A 15,519-nucleotide genomic window follows, 5' to 3' on the forward strand; every position below is an offset into this window, starting at 1 on the left:
TTCCTCTTTCCCTTGCTCGTCTTCCTCCTCTTCCTGTGCTTCTGCTCTTTCCAGGTCGGAGGTCGCGCTGACGCTCGACGACGGATCTCTGTCACACCTTAGCGACCTTCAACGGCGTCTGAGGATCCTGATTGGCTGACCGGGTCACCGGCAGATTACCAAAGTGCTCGGCACACTTCTCCTGGTAAGTCATTGGCTGGTTCCTGCCCCTGGGGAAGGGTTTGAGGAGGGAGGGGATAGTCTTCACCTCGCCTCCTCACGGCTGAAGGGGGAAGATCCACCCAGGCGGTGTCGAGGGGAGGGGTAAAAGTCAGAGGGTGGAGGAGGGTTGAAGGGGTCTCTGTCTCGTCCGGCTTGGGGTGGCACCGGGTGAAACTAAAGGCGGGTCGGCCCCTGTAGGGAGGGGGTTATTGGGAGGAGGAGGGTCGTGGGAGTTGTAGTTTTTGAAGTATTTCTCGTACCATTCTCTGTACTCCTTCTCCCACTCCCGGTACCTCTCCCTCTCGTACGGGTCATTGTGCTCTGGACCACGGTCGTCGCCGCCGGCTCCCGATCCCTCTCCCGGATCCGGCCCGGGTATTTCCTCTCCCTTCCGGTGGAGGCCCAGCGACGACAGGTTTCTGGAGCTTGGGGGTGGAGGAGTGTGGGTTCGGTACCCACCTTGGCCAGGTGATTTAGGCGTGACCGGTACCTCGTCCCCGTCCTCTACCCCGTCCCCGCACCGTCTCGGTCCCTGAAAGGCGGCGGCGCGATCGGTGGTAGAGCCACGGGAACGGGAGCGAATACAGGTCGTCCGCGGCGGCGGGAGTACGGAGAGGAGCGGGAGTAAGACCTGGAACGGGATCTGGAACGGGACCTGGAACGGGATCTGAAACGACTGGAGGAACGGGAGTATGAACCGAGAACGGGAACGGGATTTGGAGTAGGATGAGCTACTGTAGGAAGACCTGGACCTGGAGAGAGAGAGAGAGAGAGAGAGAGAGAGAGAGAGAGAGAGAAATGGACAGATGGAGAGGGAGAGAAAAAAGAGAGAGAGAGAGAGATGGACAGATGGAGGGAGAGAGAGAGATGGACAGATGGAGACAGAGAGAGAGAGAGAGGTGGGGAAGAGATTAAGTGTGAGTAGTATACAATACTATTGTGAGTATATAATACTACTACGCAGGTATAGAATACTATTATACAAGTATTATAGGAGTATTTTATTACAGTTATGAGTACTATGTAGAAAATTGCATAGGTATTAAAACGAGTATTATCTTTCTGTATTATATGAGTATTATACCTGGAATAAGAGCGTCTCCTCTCCTTCTGTATTATATGAGTATAATACCTGGAATAAGAGCGTCTCCTCTCCTTCTGTATTATATGAGTATTATACCTGGAATAAGAGCATCTCCTCTCCTTCTGTATTACATGAGTATAATACCTGGAATAAGAGCGTCTCCTCTCCTTCTGGATCTTTCTGTATTATATGAGTATTATACCTGGAATAAGAGCGTCTCCTCTCCTTCCGTATTATATGAGTATTATACCTGGAATAAGAGCGTCTCCTCTCCTTCCGTATTATATGAGTATTATACCTGGAATAAGAGCGTCTCCTCTCCTTCTGTATTATATGAGTATTATACCTGGAATAAGAGCGTCTCCCTCTCCTTCCGTATTATATGAGTATTATACCTGGAATAAGAGCGTCTCCTCTCCTTCCGTATTATATGAGTATTATACCTGGAATAAGAGCGTCTCCTCTCCTTCTGTATTATATGAGTATTATACCTGGAATAAGAGCGTCTCCTCTCCTTCTGTATTATATGAGTATTATACCTGGAATAAGAGCGTCTCCTCTCCTTCCGTATTATATGAGTATTATACCTGGAATAAGAGCGTCTCCTCTCCTTCCGTATTATATGAGTATTATACCTGGAATAAGAGTGTCTCCTCTCCTTCTGTATTATATGAGTATTATACCTGGAATAAGAGCGTCTCCTCTCCTTCTGTATTATATGAGTATTATACCTGGAATAAAAGAGTCTCCTCTCCTTCTGTATTATATGAGTATTATACCTGGAATAAGAGCGTCTCCTCTCCTTCTGTATTATATGAGTATTATACCTGGAATAAGAGCATCTCCTCTCCTTCTGTATTATATGAGTATTATACCTGGAATAAGAGCGTCTCCTCTCCTTCTGGATCTTTCTGTATTATATGAGTATTATACCTGGAATAAGAGCGTCTCCTCTCCTTCTGGATCTTTCTGTATTATATGAGTATTATACCTGGAATAAGAGCGTCTCCTCTCCTTCTGGATCTTTCTGTATTATATGAGTATTATACCTGGAATAAGAGCGTCTCCTCTCCTTCTGTATTATATGAGTATTATACCTGGAATAAGAGCGTCTCCTCTCCTTCTGTATTATATGAGTATTATACCTGGAATAAGAGCGTCTCCTCTCCTTCTGGATCTTTCTGTATTATATGAGTATTATACCTGGAATAAGATCGTCTCCTCTCCTGTATTATACCTGGAATAAGAGCGTCTCCTCTCCTTCTGGATCTTTCTGTATTATATGAGTATTATACCTGGAATAAGAGCGTCTCCTCTCCTTCCGTATTATATGAGTATTATACCTGGAATAAGAGCATCTCCTCTCCTTCTGTATTATATGAGTATTATACCTGGAATAAGAGCGTCTCCTCTCCTTCTGGATCTTTCTGTATTATATGAGTATTATACCTGGAATAAGAGCGTCTCCTCTCCTTCTGTATTATATGAGTATTATACCTGGAATAAAAGAGTCTCCTCTCCTTCTGTATTATATGAGTATTATACCTGGAATAAGAGCGTCTCCTCTCCTTCTGTATTATATGAGTATTATACCTGGAATAAGAGCATCTCCTCTCCTTCTGTATTATATGAGTATTATACCTGGAATAAGAGCGTCTCCTCTCCTTCTGGATCTTTCTGTATTATATGAGTATTATACCTGGAATAAGAGCGTCTCCTCTCCTTCTGGATCTTTCTGTATTATATGAGTATTATACCTGGAATAAGAGCGTCTCCTCTCCTTCTGTATTATATGAGTATTATACCTGGAATAAGAGCGTCTCCTCTCCTTCTGTATTATATGAGTATTATACCTGGAATAAGAGCGTCTCCTCTCCTTCTGGATCTTTCTGTATTATATGAGTATTATACCTGGAATAAGATCGTCTCCTCTCCTTCTGTATTATACCTGGAATAAGAGCGTCTCCTCTCCTTCTGGATCTTTCTGTATTATATGAGTATTATACCTGGAATAAGAGCGTCTCCTCTCCTTCCGTATTATATGAGTATTATACCTGGAATAAGAGCATCTCCTCTCCTTCTGTATTATATGAGTATTATACCTGGAATAAGAGCGTCTCCTCTCCTTCTGGATCTTTCTGTATTATATGAGTATTATACCTGGAATAAGAGCATCTCCTCTCCTTCTGGATCTTTCTGTATTATATGAGTATTATACCTGGAATAAGAGTGTTTCCTCTCATTCTGTATTATATGAGTATTATACCTGGAATAAGAGCGTCTCCTCTCCTTCCGTATTATATGAGTATTATACCTGGAATAAGAGCATCTCCTCTCCTTCTGTATTATATGAGTATTATACCTGGAATAAGAGCATCTCCTCTCCTTCTGTATTATATGAGTATTATACCTGGAATAAGAGCGTCTCCTCTCCTTCTGGATCTTTCTGTATTATATGAGTATAATACCTGGAATAAGAGTGTTTCCTCTCATTCTGTATTATATGAGTATTATACCTGGAATAAGAGCATCTCCTCTCCTTCTGTATTATATGAGTATTATACCTGGAATAAGAGCGTCTCCTCTCCTTCCGTATTATATGAGTATTATACCTGGAATAAGAGCGTCTCCTCTCCTTCTGTATTATATGAGTATTATACCTGGAATAAGAGTGTTTCCTCTCATTCTGTATTATATGAGTATTATACCTGGAATAAGAGCGTCTCCTCTCCTTCTGGATCTTTCTGTACTCTAGCAGCTCTTTGGCGAAGTCGTTCGTGAACTCATCCAGCTTGGACTTTTCCCGGTTACCGTAGCGACAGTGGGAGCTGGGGGTGGGGGGGACGACAGGAAGAAAGAGGAACATATTTGGACAACAGTAGGAGAGAGTAAGACGAGAGAGAAGCAATACCGCAAAAAAGTTTAAACGAGCGTTCAAAAAAAAAAGTTTTCCTTGGTTTCCGTTTTGAAACGATAAAACTAGAGCGATCGAAACAGACTTGGCCTGAGACTTTAGTTCAGCGGGCTAACAGTCAGTCCATCAGAACAGAGGAAGACCACCCACTAAACAGGCAGAATGTCAGTCTACTCACTTATCCTTCAGTCTCTTCTGTTGTCTGTAGAACTCATCCTTGGACAGGAAGGAAGAGGGGATTGGCTTCCCGGTGAGGGGGGCTGGGTGTTGGGGGCGCCCAGGGGGTTGGTGACTCCTGGGGTGGGGGTGTAGCCAGGAGGGGGCAGGGAGAAGCTGGAGGGGGCTGTTGCCCCGGGGGAAGTGGGGAGGCGGGTAGTGGGGGGTATGACACCTGGCGGATGGGGGAGAGGGGAGGAGAAAATGGAGGGAGGGTTGTAGAGAGGGGGCGGCACGTTGGAGGGCGGTGGAGGCTGGGAGGGAGGGGCACGGTCGCTATGGTTCCTGCCACGACCTGAGGGCTGGAGAGAGACAGGAACAGGACGTGACATCATTAGTCAGGTGAGGCAAGAGATGACTGAGCAAATGCAGGTAACACAGAGATAAAACACACACACCTGTATCTGTCCCAATGGACTGGTCCTTCAGGAAGTCTGGGAGGATTGGACCTGGGTGGAGGACCTGTCGTTTAGGAGGAGAACAACACCGTTAACTTCTTTGGGATAGGGGGCAGTATTTTCACGGCCAGATAAAAAAAAAACGTACCCGATTTAATCTGGTTATTACTCCTGCCCAGAAACTAGAATATGCATATAATTAGTAGATTTGGATAGAAAACACTCTAAAGTTTCTAAAACTGTTTTAATGGTGTCTGTGAGTATAACAGAACTCATATGGCAGGCCAAAACCTGAGAAGATTCTGTACAGGAAGTGCCCTGTCTGACAATTTGTTGTCCTTCTGTTGCATCTCTATCGAAAATACAGCATCTGTGCTGTAACGTGACACTTTCTAAGGCTTCCATTGGCTCTCTAAAGCCGCCAGAAAGTGGAATGGGGTGTCTGCTGTCTCTGGGCAAAGAACAGCAGCAGAGTTTGTAAGTGGTCAGAAAGGGGACAGTGAGACTGGAGATGCGCGTTCACGAGACTTCAATTTTTTTTCTTTCAGTCTTTGAATGAATAACAACGTTGCCCGGTTGGAATATTATCGCTATTTTACGAGAAAAATAGCATAACAATTGATTTTAAACAGCGTTTGACATGCTTCTAAGTACGGTAATGGAATATTTTGAATTTTTTTGTCACGAAATGCGCTCGCGTTACCCTTCGGATAGTCCTATAATTAGGGGTGTGTTTTGTCATGGGGATTTTGTGGGAGATTGTGTGTATAGCTTTGTGCCAGCCTGTTATTCGGTCGTTGTGTTTTTTTTGGTTGTTTTGTCCATAATAAAAAGAGGAGGACATATTCCTGCAGCGTTTTGGTCCACTCGACCCTACGACAACCGTGACAGGGAGTGCATTCTGACGAAGAACAGCAAAGGTAATCCAATTTTTCTAATATATAAATACTGAGTTTAGTGAGCACCAAACTTGGTGGGTGTCAAAATAGCTAGCCATGATGGCTGAGCTATGTACTCAGAATATTGCAAAATGTGCTTTCGCCGAAAGCGATTTTAAAATCGGACATAGCGATTGCATAAAAGGAGTTCTCTATCTATTATTCTTAAAGTAATTATGTTTTTGTGAACGTTTATCGTGAGTAATTTAGTAAATTCACCGGAAGTTTGCGGTGGGAATGCTAGTTCTGAACGTCACATGCTAATGTAAAAAGCTGTTTTTTTATATAAATATGAACTTGATTGAACAAAACATGCATGTATTGTATAACATAATGTCCTAGGTGTGTCATCTGATGAAGATCATCAAAGGTTAGTGCTGCATTTAGCTGTGGTTTGGTTTTTGTGACATATATGCTAGCTTGAAAATAGCTGTGTGAATATTTTTGGATGGGTACTCTCCTGACATAATCTAATGTTTTGCTTTCGCTGTAAAGCCTTTTTGAAATCGGACAATGTGGTTAGATTAACGAGAGTCTTATCTTTAAAATGGTGTAAAATAGTTGATTGTTTGAGAAAATTGAATTGTGGTAATTTTAGTTGGTTTTTGTATTTCGCGCCGTGCGATGCCATTGGCTGTTGGCTAGGCGGAACGTCTGTCCTCAACAGGTTAGTGTGAATTGGAGGAGGGGGGGGTTACCTGTCCTCTGCAGGGAGGAGTGACCGTCAGACTGGGGTTGACCCATCACTGGAACACGATATCCCTATAGACAACAAACACACACACTCTGGTAGCAACAACAACGTGACGTCTGATATTACAGACCCGATCCATTTGGAAGGTGTGTGTGTGTGTGTGTGTGTGTGTGTGTGTGTGTGTGTGTGTGTGTGTGTGTGTGTTGTTCACCTTGGCTAGAGGGGGGTCGGCTGAGACCACCACAGACTGAACTCCTCCACTCTCTGGCTCTCTGGAAAAACAGACATGTAGCATCGTTACTAAAAGCCTACCTCAACCTCACAGACACCTCTGTTTCACTGGCTGTGTCTATGAGAGAGAGAGACAGAGAGAGGGAGACAGAGAGAGGCAGAGAGAGAGAGACACAGAGAAAGAGACACAGAGAAAGAGAGAGAGAGAGGGAGAGAGAGAGAGAGAGAGACAAAAAGAAAGAACGAAAGAGAAAGAGCCATTTTAAGAGAGAGAATCTTACTTTGTTATAATAAGCGTGTTGTTGTGATTGGTTGGGTGCTGGGGGAGGGGGCCCGTTGAGTTATAGGAGGAGCCAGCAGCCATGTGGGAGGAGTTATTATGGTTCCCGACTCTACGGTGTAAATAACACAATAGACGTGAGAGGAAAATGTCACCCAGACACCTGGGGGGTTATTCAGCATTTAACACTAGTGACAACTACATTTATCTTACCTGAGGGGCGGGCCAACCTGCTGCTGAGCCAATGGTGGCGTGTCTAAGGCTGGAGGGCGGGGCATGAGAGGGTCCTGCTGGCTCCTGATAGGCTGGAGCGGGCACTGAGGGGCGGGATTGAGGCTGGAGAGGAGGGGTGGGGACGACGGGGGGGGCTGGGCTACTCTCGTCATCATGCGGTTGGTGTAACCGGTCTCGTTCTTAAAGTTATTTACCGCCTAGGGAGGGAGAGGTGAGGAGAGGAGGGAGGGGGAAAAGGAGAGGGAGAGAAGAGGGAGAGAAGAGGGAGAGAAGAGGGAGAGAAGAGGGAGAGAAGAGGGAGAGAAGAGGGAGAGAAGAGGGAGAGAAGAGGGAGAGAAGAGGGAGAGAAGAGGGAGAGAAGAGGGAGGGAAGAGGGAGAGGGAGAGGAGGGGAGGGGCGAGGGAGGGAAGAGGGAGGGAAGAGGGAGGGGAGAGGGAAGGAGAGGAATTCAACATATTTCTACAGTATGTTACTAATGAATTCAACATATTTCTACAGTATGTTACTAATGAATTCAACATATTTCTACAGTATATTACTAATGAATTCAACATATTTCTACAGTATATTACTAATGAATTCAACATATTTCTACAGTATATTACTAATGAATTCAACATATTTCTACAGTATGTTACTAATGAATTCAACATATTTCTACAGTATGTTACTAATGAATTCAACATATTTCTACAGTATGTTACTAATGAATTCAACATATTTCTACAGTATGTTACTAATGAATTCAACATATTTCTACAGTATGTTACTAATGAATTCAACATATTTCTACAGTATATTACTAATGAATTCAACATATTTCTACAGTATATTACTAATGAATTCAACATATTTCTACAGTATGTTACTAATGAATTCAACATATTTCTACAGTATGTTACTAATGAATTCAACATATTTCTACAGTATATTACTAATGAATTCAACATATTTCTACAGTATATTACTAATGAATTCAACATATTTCTACAGTATATTACTAATGAATTCAACATATTTCTATAGTATATTACTAATGAATTCAACATATTTCTATAGTATGTTACATGAACAGTATGTCATTTTATTTTATTTTTATTGAATCTTTTTTTAACAGTACATAGTATTGAATATACAGTGCGGTCGAAAGTATTCAGACCCCAGCCTTATTCTAAAATGGATTAAAAAAGTTCGCTCAATCTACACACAACACCCCATAATGACATCGCAACACCCCATAATGACATCGCAACACCCCATAATGACATCGCAACACCCCATAATGACATCGCAATACCCCATAATGACAAAGTGAAAACAGGTTTTAATAAATGTTAGCAAATTTTGCTATGAGAGTTGAAATTGAGCTCAGGTGCTTCCTGTTTCCATAGATCGTCCTTGAGATGTTTCTACAACTTGATTGGAGTCCCCCTGTGGTAAATTAAATTGATTGGACATGATTTGGAAAGGCACACACCTGTCTATATAAGGTCCCAGAGTTGACAGTGCATGTCAGAGCAAAAACCAAGCCACGAGGTTGAAGAAATTGTCCGTAGAGCTCAGAGACAGGATTGTGTCAAGGCACAGATCTGGGGAAGGGTACCAAAACATTTATACAGTATTGAAGGTCCCCAAGAACACAGTGGCCTCCATCATTCTGAAATGGAAGAAGTTTTGAACCACCAAGACTCTTCCTAGAGCTGGCCGCCCGGCCAAACAAGATTCTCTGGTCTGTTTTAACCAAGATTGAACTCCTTGGCAAGAATTCCAAGCATCATGTCTGGAAGAAACCTGGCACCATCCCTACGGTGAAGCATGGTGGTGGCAGCATCATGCTGTGGGGATGTTTTTCAGCGGCAGGAACCGGGAGACTAGTCAGGATCGAGGAAAGACGAACGGAGCAAAGTACAGAGATCCTTGATGAAAACCTGCTTCAGAGCGCTCCGCACCTCAGACTGGGGTGACGCTTTACCTTCCAACAGGACACCGACCCTAAGCACACAGCCAAGACAACGCAGGAGTGGCTTCAGGACACGTCTCTGAATGTTCTTGAGTGGCCCAGCCAGAGCCCGGACTTGAACCCGATCAAACATCTCTGGAGAGACCTGAAAATAGCTGTGCAGCGACGCTCCCCATCCAACCTGACAGAGCTTGAGAGGATCTACAGAGAAGAATGGGAGAAACTCCCCAAATACAGTTGTGCCAAGCTTGTAGCGTCATACCAAAGAAGACTCAAGGCTGTAATCACTGCCAAAGGTGCTTTAACAAAGTACTGAGTAAAGGGTCTGAATACTTATGTAAATGTAATATTTAATTTTTTTATTTATTTATTCTTAATACATTTTCAAAAATCTCAAAATCTGTTTTTACTTTGTCATTATGGGGCATTGTGATGTCATTATGGGTCATTGTGATGTCATTATGGGTCATTGTGATGTCATTATGGGCATTGTGTGTAGATTTAATCCATTTCATAATAAGGCTGTAAAGTAACAAAATGTGGAAAAAGTCAAGGGGTCTGAATACTTTCTGAAGACACTATATATTGTAGAAAATATTTCCTCCACGTTATCTCACTAAATAAAGCCCAGGGTTGAGCAGGCGGTGCCGAGAGAGTTTTACCTGGCGTAGGAACTTATTGGCTATGAGGGCGTCAGGGGAGACATTCGATTGGCTACAGGTGGGACAAACATGTTCCTCTGACTCCAGCAGAGACGTACGGATACCTGAGGAGAGGAGACAGCGTCAGTCACTATGGATACCTGAGGAGAGGAGACAGCGTCAGTCACTACGGATACCTGAGGAGACAGCATCAGTCACTATGGATACCTGAGGAGAGGAGACAGCATCAGTCACTACGGATACCTGAGGAGAGGAGACAGCATCAGTCACTACGGATACCTGAGGAGACAGCATCAGTCACTAGGGATACCTGAGGAGACAGCATCAGTCACTACGGATACCTGAGGAGACAGCATCAGTCACTAGGGATACCTGAGGAGACAGCATCAGTCACTAGGGATACCTGAGGAGACAGCATCAGTCACTAGGGATACCTGAGGAGACAGCATCAGTCACTAGGGATACCTGAGGAGACAGCATCAGTCACTAGGGATACCTGAGGAGACAGCATCAGTCACTAGGGATACCTGAGGAGAGGAGAGTGGTGTGTGTTTGTTGACTCACAGTCGTCGCAGTAGGAGTTGCCGCAGCAGGGTATGACCACAGCGTCAGTCATCAGGTCTTTACACAGCAGACAGAGCAGCTCATCAGGGGACCGGGTCCTCGTCCTCCTCGGAACTGGACTGGTCCCTGGGGACGAACGGAGGCCTCTCCTTCTTACCTAAAGCGTAGGCCTCACTGTGGAGGACACACACACACACAGGTTTACGGGTTAGACGTCAGGGGTTAAAGGTCAGACTAACCTTAACCTTTCTAAAGATCATGTCTGAGGTGATGACTCAAATCTCTGACCACTTTAATAATTAAAAAAATCGGATGTAATTAAATGTATCACTAGTCACTTTAAACAATTCCACTTTATATAATGTTTTCATACCCTACATTACTCATCTCATATGTAAATACTGTACTCTATACCATCTACTGCATCTTGCCTATGCCGTTCGGCCATCGCTCATCCATATATTTATATGTACATATTCTTATTCATTCCTTTACCCTTGTGTGTATAAGGTAGTTGTTGTGAAATTGTTAGGTTATATTACTGTTTAGATATTACTGCACGGTCGGAACTAGAAGCACAAGCATTTCACTACACTCACATTAACACCTGCTGACCATGTGACTGTGACCAATAAGATTTGATTTGACTAGGCTTTATGATTCTGATGAAAATACGCTCTTTCTATAGTAGGGACGGAGTTCTCCCCTCGTTCACGTGGAAGTCAGGGGGACGGGGTCAGAGGTCAACAGTAACTCACGCGTCTATAGTAGGGACGGCGTAGCGGCCGGTGTTGGTCAGCAGTAACTCACGCGTCTACAGTAGGGACGGCGTAGCGGCCGGTGTTGGTCAGCAGTAACTCACGCGTCTACAGTAGGGACGGCGTAGCGGCCGGTGTTGGTCAGCAGTAACTCACGCGTCTACAGTAGGGACGGGCGTAGCGGCCGGTGTTGGTCAGCAGTAACTCACGCGTCTACAGTAGGGACGGCGTAGCGGCCGGTGTTGGTCAGCAGTAACTCACGCGTCTATAGTAGGGACGGCGTAGCGGCCGGTGTTGGTCAGCAGTAACTCACGCGTCTATAGTAGGGACGGCGTAGCGGCCGGTGTTGGTCAGCAGTAACTCACGCGTCTATAGTAGGGACGGCGTAGCGGCGGTGTTGGTCAGCAGTAACTCACGCGTCTATAGTAGGGACGGCGTAGCGGCCGGTGTTGGTCAGCAGTAACTCACGCGTCTATAGTAGGGACGGCGTAGCGGCCGGTGTTGGTCAGCAGTAACTCACGCGTCTATAGTAGGGACGGCGTAGCGGCCGGTGTTGGTCAGCAGTAACTCACGCGTCTATAGTAGGGACGGCGTAGCGGCCGGTGTTGGTCAGCAGTAACTCACGCGTCTATAGTAGGGACGGCGTAGCGGCCGGTGTTGGTCAGCAGTAACTCACGCGTCTATAGTAGGGACGGCGTAGCAGCCGGTGTTGGTCAACAGTAACTCACGCGTCTATAGTAGGGACGGCGTAGCGGCCGGTGTTGGTCAACAGTAACTCACGCGTCTATAGTAGGGACGGCGTAGCGGCCGGTGTTGGTCAGCAGTAACTCACGCGTCTATAGTAGGGACGGCGTAGCGCCCGGTGTTGGTCAGCAGTAACTCACGCGTCTACAGTAGGGATGGCGTAGCGGCCGGTGTTGGTCAACAGTAACTCACGCGTCTACAGTAGGGACGGCGTAGCGGCCGGTGTTGGTCAACAGTAACTCACGCGTCTACAGTAGGGACGGCGTAGCGGCCGGTGTTGGTCAGCAGTAACTCACGCGTCTACAGTAGGGACGGCGTAGCGGCCGGTGTTGGTCAGCAGTAACTCACGCGTCTATAGTAGGGACGGCGTAGCGGCCGGTGTTGGTCAGCAGTAACTCACGCGTCTATAGTAGGGACGGAGTAGCGGCCGGTGTTGGTCAACAGTAACTCACGCGTCTATAGTAGGGACGGCGTAGCGGCCGGTGTTGGTCAGCAGTAACTCACGCGTCTATAGTAGGGACGGCGTAGCGGCCGGTGTTGGTCAGCAGTAACTCACGCGTCTATAGTAGGGACGGCGTAGCGGCCGGTGTTGGTCAGCAGTAACTCACGCGTCTATAGTAGGGACGGCGTAGCGGCGGTGTTGGTCAGCAGTAACTCACGCGTCTATAGTAGGGACGGCGTAGCGGCGGTGTTGGTCAGCAGTAACTCACGCGTCTATAGTAGGGACGGCGTAGGGGCCGGTGTTGGTCAGCAGTAACTCACGCGTCTATAGTAGGGACGGCGTAGCGGCGGTGTTGGTCAGCAGTAACTCACGCGTCTATAGTAGGGACGGCGTAGCGGCCGGTGTTGGTCAGCAGTAACTCACGCGTCTATAGTAGGGACGGCGTAGCGGCGGTGTTGGTCAGCAGTAACTCACGCGTCTATAGTAGGGACGGCGTAGCGGCCGGTGTTGGTCAGCAGTAACTCACGCGTCTATAGTAGGGACGGCGTAGCGGCGGTGTTGGTCAGCAGTAACTCACGCGTCTATAGTAGGGACGGCGTAGCGGCCGGTGTTGGTCAGCAGTAACTCACGCGTCTATAGTAGGGACGGCGTAGCGGCCGGTGTTGGTCAGCAGTAACTCACGCGTCTATAGTAGGGACGGCGTAGCGGCCGGTGTTGGTCAACAGTAACTCACGCGTCTATAGTAGGGACGGCGTAGCGGCCGGTGTTGGTCAGCAGTAACTCACGCGTCTATAGTAGGGACGGCGTAGCGGCCGGTGTTGGTCAGCAGTAACTCACGCGTCTATAGTAGGGACGGCGTAGCGGCGGTGTTGGTCAGCAGTAACTCACGCGTCTATAGTAGGGACGGCGTAGGGGCCGGTGTTGGTCAACAGTAACTCACGCGTCTATAGTAGGGACGGCGTAGCGGCGGTGTTGGTCAGCAGTAACTCACGCGTCTATAGTAGGGACGGCGTAGCGGCCGGTGTTGGTCAGCAGTAACTCACGCGTCTATAGTAGGGACGGCGTAGCGGCCGGTGTTGGTCAGCAGTAACTCACGCGTCTATAGTAGGGACGGCGTAGCGGCCGGTGTTGGTCAGCAGTAACTCACGCGTCTATAGTAGGGACGGCGTAGCGGCCGGTGTTGGTCAGCAGTAACTCACGCGTCTATAGTAGGGACGGCGTAGCGGCGGTGTTGGTCAGCAGTAACTCACGCGTCTATAGTAGGGACGGCGTAGCGGCCGGTGTTGGTCAGCAGTAACTCACGCGTCTATAGTAGGGACGGCGTAGCGGCCGGTGTTGGTCAGCAGTAACTCACGCGTCTATAGTAGGGACGGCGTAGCGGCCGGTGTTGGTCAACAGTAACTCACGCGTCTATAGTAGGGACGGCGTAGCGGCGGTGTTGGTCAGCAGTAACTCACGCGTCTATAGTAGGGACGGCGTAGCGGCGGTGTTGGTCAACAGTAACTCACGCGTCTATAGTAGGGACGGCGTAGCGGCCGGTGTTGGTCAGCAGTAACTCACGCGTCTATAGTAGGGACGGCGTAGCGGCCGGTGTTGGTCAGCAGTAACTCACGCGTCTATAGTAGGGACGGCGTAGCGGCGGTGTTGGTCAGCAGTAACTCACGCGTCTATAGTAGGGACGGCGTAGCGGCGGTGTTGGTCAGCAGTAACTCACGCGTCTATAGTAGGGACGGCGTAGCGGCCGGTGTTGGTCAGCAGTAACTCACGCGTCTATAGTAGGGACGGCGTAGCGGCCGGTGTTGGTCAACAGTAACTCACGCGTCTATAGTAGGGACGGCGTAGCGGCCGGTGTTGGTCAGCAGTAACTCACGCGTCTATAGTAGGGACGGCGTAGCGGCGGTGTTGGTCAGCAGTAACTCACGCGTCTATAGTAGGGACGGCGTAGCGGCGGTGTTGGTCAGCAGTAACTCACGCGTCTATAGTAGGGACGGCGTAGCGGCGGTGTTGGTCAACAGTAACTCACGCGTCTATAGTAGGGACGGCGTAGCGGCCGGTGTTGGTCAACAGTAACTCACGCGTCTATAGTAGGGACGGCGTAGCGGCCGGTGTTGGTCAACAGTAACTCACGCGTCTATAGTAGGGACGGCGTAGCGGCCGGTGTTGGTCAACAGTAACTCACGCGTCTATAGTAGGGACGGCGTAGCGGCGGTGTTGGTCAGCAGTAACTCACGCGTCTATAGTAGGGACGGCGTAGCGGCCGGTGTTGGTCAGCAGTAACTCACGCGTCTATAGTAGGGAAGGCGTAGCGGCGGTGTTGGTCAACAGTAACTCACGCGTCTATAGTAGGGACGGCGTAGCGGCGGTGTTGGTCAGCAGTAACTCACGCGTCTATAGTAGGGACGGCGTAGCGGCCGGTGTTGGTCAACAGTAACTCACGCGTCTATAGTAGGGACGGCGTAGCGGCCGGTGTTGGTCAGCAGTAACTCACGCGTCTATAGTAGGGACGGCGTAGCGGCCGGTGTTGGTCAGCAGTAACTCACGCGTCTATAGTAGGGACGGCGTAGCGGCCGGTGTTGGTCAACAGTAACTCACGCGTCTATAGTAGGGACGGCGTAGCGGCCGGTGTTGGTCAGCAGTAACTCACGCGTCTATAGTAGGGACGGCGTAGCGGCCGGTGTTGGTCAGCAGTAACTCACGCGTCTATAGTAGGGACGGCGTAGCGGCCGGTGTTGGTCAGCAGTAACTCACGCGTCTATAGTAGGGACGGCGTAGCGGCCGGTGTTGGTCAACAGTAACTCACGCGTCTATAGTAGGGACGGCGTAGCGGCCGGTGTTGGTCAACAGTAACTCACGCGTCTATAGTAGGGACGGCGTAGCGGCGGTGTTGGTCAACAGTAACTCACGCGTCTATAGTAGGGACGGCGTAGCGGCCGGTGTTGGTCAACAGTAACTCACGCGTCTATAGTAGGGACGGCGTAGCGGCCGGTGTTGGTCAGCAGTAACTCACGCGTCTATAGTAGGGACGGGCGTAGCGGCCGGTGTTGGTCAGCATGGCCCCCTTTATAGACGGGTCGTCCACCTCCTTCATGAAGGACCGGGGGATCCCGGTGCTCTTCTTGATCCTCTGGGGCGGCTCAAACCCTTTCTCCTTCTGACACACACACACACACTTACTGGGTTGTTCTGGACAACGATAACA

At 48.1% G+C, this 15,519-nt stretch overlaps 1 pseudogene; it reads right to left on the reverse strand.

Annotated features, from left to right (window-relative positions):
* Nucleotides 1-97: 97 nt before the first annotated feature.
* The window catches only part of LOC123732683 (E3 ubiquitin-protein ligase RBBP6-like), a 28,911-nt pseudogene continuing 13,489 nt past the window's right edge, over nt 98-15,519 (reverse strand).

Source organism: Salmo salar, unplaced genomic scaffold (assembly GCF_905237065.1).
Source record: "Salmo salar unplaced genomic scaffold, Ssal_v3.1, whole genome shotgun sequence".
In the NCBI taxonomy this organism is placed as follows: Eukaryota; Metazoa; Chordata; class Actinopteri; order Salmoniformes; family Salmonidae; genus Salmo; species Salmo salar.